The 7,106-nt window shown below is 44.5% G+C and overlaps 1 protein-coding gene across 5 annotated transcripts in view; it reads left to right on the forward strand.

The window, feature by feature from the left end:
• PLCH2 (phospholipase C eta 2) overlaps window positions 1-7,106 on the forward strand; it is a 336,561-nt gene that overhangs the window by 294,016 nt on the left and 35,439 nt on the right. The gene's annotated exons all lie outside the window — the stretch shown is intronic.

The following is a 7,106-nucleotide window of genomic DNA, read 5'->3' on the forward strand; positions in this document are numbered from 1 at the left end:
GAGAGAGAGAGAGAGAGAGAGAGAGAGAGAGAGAGAGAGAGAGAGAGAGAGAGAGAGGAATGCATTTATAAAAGCAATTTTGGTCCCTAGAGAAGGAAAAAAAATCAAATCAAACACCTCCTGTTATTGGAAATCCAGGCTTTGAATCTGAAGCCTATGGTGAATGTAGGCTGGAGGAGGGGGGTGGCGGCATCTCCGCTACTTCTGGCTGACATCTCTAAATGCCGCAGGAATGGATAATGTAAGAGAGCAGCCAAACGCAGGGTAAAATCTATCATGTCACATAATTAAGGAAAAAGCAAAGGGGAAAAAGAATGGGCTTCAGAGAAGGGCCAGCAGGGAAACAAGATGCAATTGGTTTCTGTAAACGGTTCTTGACACTTGGGATGGACAGTGCTTAATGGGTGGTGGATGGTAACTGTGACTGAAAGGGACCTTCGAGGTCTTCTTGACCAAGCCCACTAGTTGACAGATGAGGAAACTGAGGCCCAGAGAGAAGCTCCTTGCCCACAGAAGAGCTCCATTTTGAACCCTCATCTCCAAATCCAGATTTGCCAGGGGATGTGGCCAATTTACCAGGTGCTTTGCCAACTGTTAAGAGAATTTGTTAGGGGGTTGGGGGCTGTGGTTATTTTTACCCTTAGATAGACTTTACATTTGCATCAGGTGAGGATGTTTCAGCCAAGATAAAGGGGTGTGTGTGTGTGTGTGTGTGTGTGTGTGTGTGTGTAGGTGTTATTGTTAAAAGGATGCATGCGTTAATTTTTGAGGTTTCAAGGACAAACTGGGAAGGGAAGGATTTGTAACAATTTCAGAGCTGGGATTCTGGGTTACTAGTGGTACTGAATCCAAACTCAGAGACTTCTTTGGCAGTGTAGCCCAGTGTGGCCATACCAGTCTTGTGGTCAGTAGGACCTGAGTTTGAAAGTCACATCTCTGACTCTTGCTACCTGTGGGACCATAGGCAAGTTGTATAAACTCTCTGATCTGCAGCTGCCCTATCACTAGGCATAGGGCACTGGACCTGGAGTCAGGAAGATATGAGATCAAATCCTACCTCAGACACCTAATGAGCTGATTCATGCTAGGCCAGTCATTTCAGTTCTCTGGGCCTCAGTTTCCTCATCTGTAAAATGGGGATAAAAATAGCACCAGCCTCCCAGGCTTATTGTAAGACTCAAATGAGATATGTGTAAAGTGCTATATAAATGTCACCTATCATATTATTAAATAGATAATAATCATAATAATAGCATGTGATGTTTAGAGGGCTGTTGTAAGGATAACATAAGATAATGCATTAAAACACTTTGCATACCTTAGAGAACTATAGAAATGTACAATGCTTTAAAAAAAACACATTCATTGCTATCTTTTGGGGGGTTTTTGTTGTTCAGTCATTTCAGTCATATCTGACTCTTCATGACCCCATTTGGGGTTTTCTTGGGAAAGATACTGGAGTGGTTTGTCATTTCCTTCTCCAGCTCATTTTACAGATGAGGAAATTGAAGCAAACGGGTTAAGTGACTTGCCCAGGGTCACACAGCTAGAAGTGTTAAGGTCAGATTTGAACTCAGGTCTTCCTAACTCCAATGCACCTAGCTGTTAATCTTTCTTTTTTTATATAATTATAATTTTCAAAAATATCCTCCCCCCCAACCCCTTTCATCACATGGAGAACCTTTCCTTTTAACAAACAGATAAACTGAAAAAAACCAGGGCATAGGGAGGGGAAAAAGCCGTTCAGCAAAGTAACATATTGACCATGTCTGACACACAGCTTTTAGCACCCGTAGTCCCTCACCTCTGCAAAGCCTAGAGGGAAGTATGCTTCTTTCTTAACTCTGCTCCAGGACGAAACTTGGTCAACATTCTTACAATGAGATCAGCTTCGTTGTACTTTCCATTTATAAGGGTGTAGTCATACCTGTGGCCATTAAGGGGTGACTTAGTGCACAAGCATTGTGCTTGGCATGAGCAAATTCAAATAGGACTTCAGACATTTTCTAGCTATGTGACCCAGGGGCAAGTCACCTCACTTCTGTTTGCTTTGGAGGCAGCTGGTTGGCTCATTGGATAGAACACTGGACCTGGAGTCAGGATGAACCTAATTCAAATCGGGCCTCAGATAATTACTAGCTGTGTGACCCTGGGCAAGTCACTTAACCTCTGTTTGCCTTAATCCATTGGAGAAGGAAATGGCAAACCACTCCAGAAAATCCTATGGACAGCATTGATGTGCTATGGTCCACAGGGTCACAAAGAGACAGACATAACTGAACAATAATCATTGTGTATACTATTTTCCTGGTTCTAGTATTTCATTTTTCATCAATTCATATCTGTCTTTCCATGTTTCTCTAATATTATATTTATCACATTAGTCATTTCTCATAGCACTCTAATTCTGCATTGTGTTCACACACCACAGCCTGTGTGATCATTCCCCAGTCAGTGGATGGTGGCTTTGTCTCAAGGTCTTTCCACTCATTAAAGAAAAAAAAAATGCTGCTAAGAGTGGACCAGGAAGTTGGTTGGGAAGGTGGAGGCAGGGTAGTAGAGTAGAATGAATGCTGGACTCCGGGGTCAGAGGAACTGGATTCAAATCCTGCTTGTGACCCTTACAACCTGTGTGACCTTGGGCAAGTCATCGATCCTCCTTGGGCCTCAGTTTCCCCTTCTATGAAATGGCAGGGTTGGACTAGATGGCCTCTGGCCTCCCAAAGGGATCTTAGACGTCCTCTAGTCCAGTCTCCTCATTTTGTAGAGAATGAAACTGAGTTCTGACGAGGAGGGAACGACCGTAGACTGTTACAGGAAGTAAAGGCTGAATTCCAGCTCAGATCTTCTGGACCTGAATTCGGCATCCTTTCTGTGACTCTGGGCTGCTAGTCATGCTAATGGGAGATGGAATCTCTGCCACATCGGTGCCTCCCCTACGCTGCCACGGCCGGGGGATCCAGCTCTGAGAGCAGTAAGCCTTGGCCTCCAGGGCTGAGGCTACAGGTGGTGCAGCACCTGGCAGGCGGGATGAGCCAAGGATGTTCTTGTTTGTCCTTAGAACTTGGCGTGGGCCCAGCCCAGGTGGCAGGAGGGCAAGTCTGGGGTGCTGGTCTTCACCCTCCTAGAGAGTCTGTTATCTAAGCAGAATAGTGAAAAGGACCTGGGGTGGAAGGAAGGAAGGAAGGAAGGAAGGAAGGAAGGAAGGAAGGAAGGAAGGAGGGAAGGAAGGAAGGAAGGAAGGAAGGAAGGATGGATGGATGGATGGATGGAAGGGAGGAAGGAAGGATGAAAGGAAGGAGGGAAGGAGGGAAGGAAGGAAAGAAGGAAGAATGGATGGATGGATGGATGGGTGGATGGAAGGAAGGAAGGATGGAAGGAAGGAAGGAGGGAAGGAAGGAAGGAAGGAAAGGAGGGAAGGAAGGAAGGAAGGACATTATCTCATTTATTCCTCATAACTCTTCAAGGGAGGTGCTATTATTATCCCCATTTTTCAGTTGAGGAAACTGAGGCAGAGATGAAGTGACTTGCCCAGGGTCACACACCTAGTTTCTGATGCTGGATTTGAACCCAGGTCTTCCTGACTCTAGGCCCAGTGCTCTAACTACTACATCACTTAGCTGCCTTACTAGGTTAGAATCCTGGCTCTGCTACTTAGCTGGGTGACCATCTTCTGCCTGGACCTCAGTTTCTTCCTAGATCAAATAGCTAATTTTATATGGGGTTTTTAAGTATGTGAAGTACTATGTTTTATATATATGTAAAATCTCATTATTATTATCCTCATTTTACAGATGAAGAAATTGAGGCTGAGAGAGATTATAAGTGACTGCTCAGAGTCACATGGTTAGAAAGTGTCTGAGTCAGGATTTGAACTCCGGCTCTAGAGTTCTATCTACCAGGGGCAGCTAGATGGTACAGTGCATAGAGCACTGGCCCTGGAGTCAGGAGGACCTGAGTTCAAATCCAGCATCAGACACTTGATACTCACTAGCTGTGTGACCCCGGGTAAGTCACTTAACTCCGATTGCCTCACCAAAAAGCAAAAAAAGAAAACAGAGGTCTATCTACCTAGCTGTCCCTAAAGGGTTTAGATGAAATAGTCTCCACAATCCTTTCTGGCTCTAAATCCCATGGTCCTGAGAAAGACCATGCTCCTCCTGAGCTCTAGCTCATTGAGGCAGGTACATTGGCCCTTTCAGGTTAGGGAGAGGGGTGTACAATGTGGTCTCTTGAGCTCATTAGGTAGCTCTGCTATATTGAGATGTAGCAGGGGTCACAGGGAGTCTGGGAAGTGATGAAAGAAGAGTTGAGCGATGGAGGGAAAAGAGCATTGAATGTGGACTCAGGAGCTGGGCCAAAGTCCTGACTGTCATTTATTACCTGAGTGATCTTGGCACATCACTTAACTCTTTGGGGCATGGTTTCCTTCACTATTATATAAAAGAGTTGAACCAAATCAGCTCCTGGGTCCCATCTTAAGATAATCCTTCTGTCTCCAGAAACCAACCAAGCCCCAAGCTAGGGCAGCCGGGTGGGCGAGTGGAAGAAGACCCGGGTTCCAACCCTGCTTCAGAAACTTCCTAGCTATGTGACTCTGGAAAAGCAGATTTACCCTTCATGGCCTCAGTCTCCTCATCTGTAAAATGAGGATAACCTAACCCTTAGATTAAAGTGAGGATCAAATATATGAATGTACACACACATATACACATATATAAATTATATATAAACACATGTATATGTGTATATGTATATTTATTTTATATATATACCTGCATAAATATATGTAAATTATATATATATACATATATATATGTATATGAGTTTGTGAAGCCATTTGCATTATTAAAATGTTAGTGCACAGAGTGCTGGGCCTGGAGTCAGGAAGATGCCTCTTCTTAACTTCAAACCTGGCTTCAGATGCTTACTAGCTGTGTGACCCTGGGCAAGACACTTAGCCCTGCTTGCCTCAGATTCATTTTTCTGAGTTCAAATTTGGCTTCAGACATTTACTAGCTGGGTGACTCTGGGCAAGTCACTTCACCCTGTCTGCCTCAGTTTCCTCATCTGTAAAATGAGCTGGAGAAAGAAATGGCAAACCATTCCAATATTTTGCTAAGTACTTTGCCAAGAAAACCCCAAATGGGGTTACAAAGAGTCTGACATGGCTGAAAATGACTGAACAACAATAAAAGCATTTATTAAGCTCCTACTGTCTGCCAGGCACTGTACTAAGTACTGGAGACATAAAGAAAGGCAAAGGACAGCCCCTGCCCTTGAGGAGAAAATAAGCAAATAACTACGCCCAAACAAGTGGCTACAGTACCTACTGCTCTCGAAGTCAGGAGAGACCTGGGTTGTATTCTCACCTCAGACACCTGTACGATGCCAAGCATGCTTTCAATATTGCTTCAGATACTTACCAGTGGTGTGATCCTGGGCAAGTCACTCATCCCTTTTGTGCCTTCAGGGAGCTCTCTAAGACTATAAATTACTGAAGAGGTTGTTGACATGTACCAAAGAAGGGAGTTTTCCACACAATGATGAAACCACAGGTTTGGACCTAAAAGCAAGAACAAAATAAAATCCTCGTGGGCTTATTATGCAGCCCAAATTGTTGTTAAGGTGCTTTTCAGTCATGCCTGACTTTCTGTGACCCCCTGTGGGGTTTTCTTGGCAAAGATACTGGAGTGGTTTGCCATTTCCCTCTCCAGCTCATTTTACAGATGAGGAAACTGAGGCAGACAGGGTGAAGTGACTTGCCCAGGGTCACCCAGCTAGTAAATGTCCGAAGCCAGATATGAACTCAGAAAAATGAGTCTTTCTGATTCTAAATCCAGTGCTCTATCCACTGTGCCACCTAGCTGCCCGCAGCCCATGTCGGTCATTATCATTATTCCTCCATCCTTTAGAGTCTCTCTGGGTTGATGAACTCACCCCAGGCATACTCTATCCCTTGCTTGTGGTCCCATGTTAGTAAGTGGTGCAATTCCCCATGTGACTCAGTATCCTATATTCACTGAACTCTAAAGATTTTTCTGTAGTATGAGCTGTTTGGGCCCCGCATCTCCACTCTCCTAAAGCCTCAAATGTTTCCCTAACTGAACAATGAGTGTGGAGAACAACAAATAAATATTTCAGGCCTCTAAGTAAATATAGTCTACCTTTTCCTTTTAAGTAAGACCCAAGAGATGACAGCCCTCTCCTCCACCTCTCCTTTCCCCTGGTTTCTGCACCAACACCTGAGCTTCTATTAAATTGACACTTCTCAGTTATCATTGGAATCAGACAGCAGATGTAGGTGGGTTACACACTGGTATATGTGGGGGAGCAGAGGTGAAAGATGGAAGGAGTGTGGGGCCTGTGAGACTGAGGAGATAAATGAGAGTTATCCTCAAGTGGTGGAAAAGAGATTAGCCATGTTCTGCTTGGCAGAACTGGGAGCATGGGGGAAGGTGCCAAGAGGTCAATTTAAGTTGGATGTCAGAGAAAATTTCCCTTCAATGAGCCCTGTCCCAAAGGGGAATGGACTTCCTTATCACTTTATTCCTACACACACCCAGCTCACCTCCTTGCTGATCCCCAAACTCAACATGCAATCACCTACCTCTATGACCTTGCATTGGCTGTCCTTTCTGCTCAGCATGTGTTCTATCCTCTCAGAATCCCTAACTACCATCAAGGTTCAGCTCAGTTACTATTTCCTAAACAAAGCCTCTAGCAGTCTCTTTCCCCCTAATTATTAGTGCTTCTGGATCCCCTGAAATCACTTTGTATTATCTGTGGGCAACTAGGCGGCACAGTGGATAAAGCACTGGACCTGGAGTCAGGAAGACCTGAGTTCAAATCCAGAGTCAGACACTTCTAATCTGTGTAACCCTGGACAAGTCACTCAACCCTGTTTGCCTCAGTTTCCTCATCTGTAAAATGAGTTAGAGAAGGAAATAGCAAATTACTCCAGTTTCTTTGAGAAGAAAACCCCAAATGGGGCCATGAAGAGTCAGATACAACTAAAATGACTGAATAACAACTTATTTGTGTCCGTATTGTCCCCTTACACACACACACACACACACACACACACACACACACACACACACACA

Source organism: Vombatus ursinus, unplaced genomic scaffold, assembly GCF_900497805.2.
Source record: "Vombatus ursinus unplaced genomic scaffold, bare-nosed wombat genome assembly UNPS02010822.1, whole genome shotgun sequence".
NCBI lineage: Eukaryota > Metazoa > Chordata > Mammalia > Diprotodontia > Vombatidae > Vombatus > Vombatus ursinus.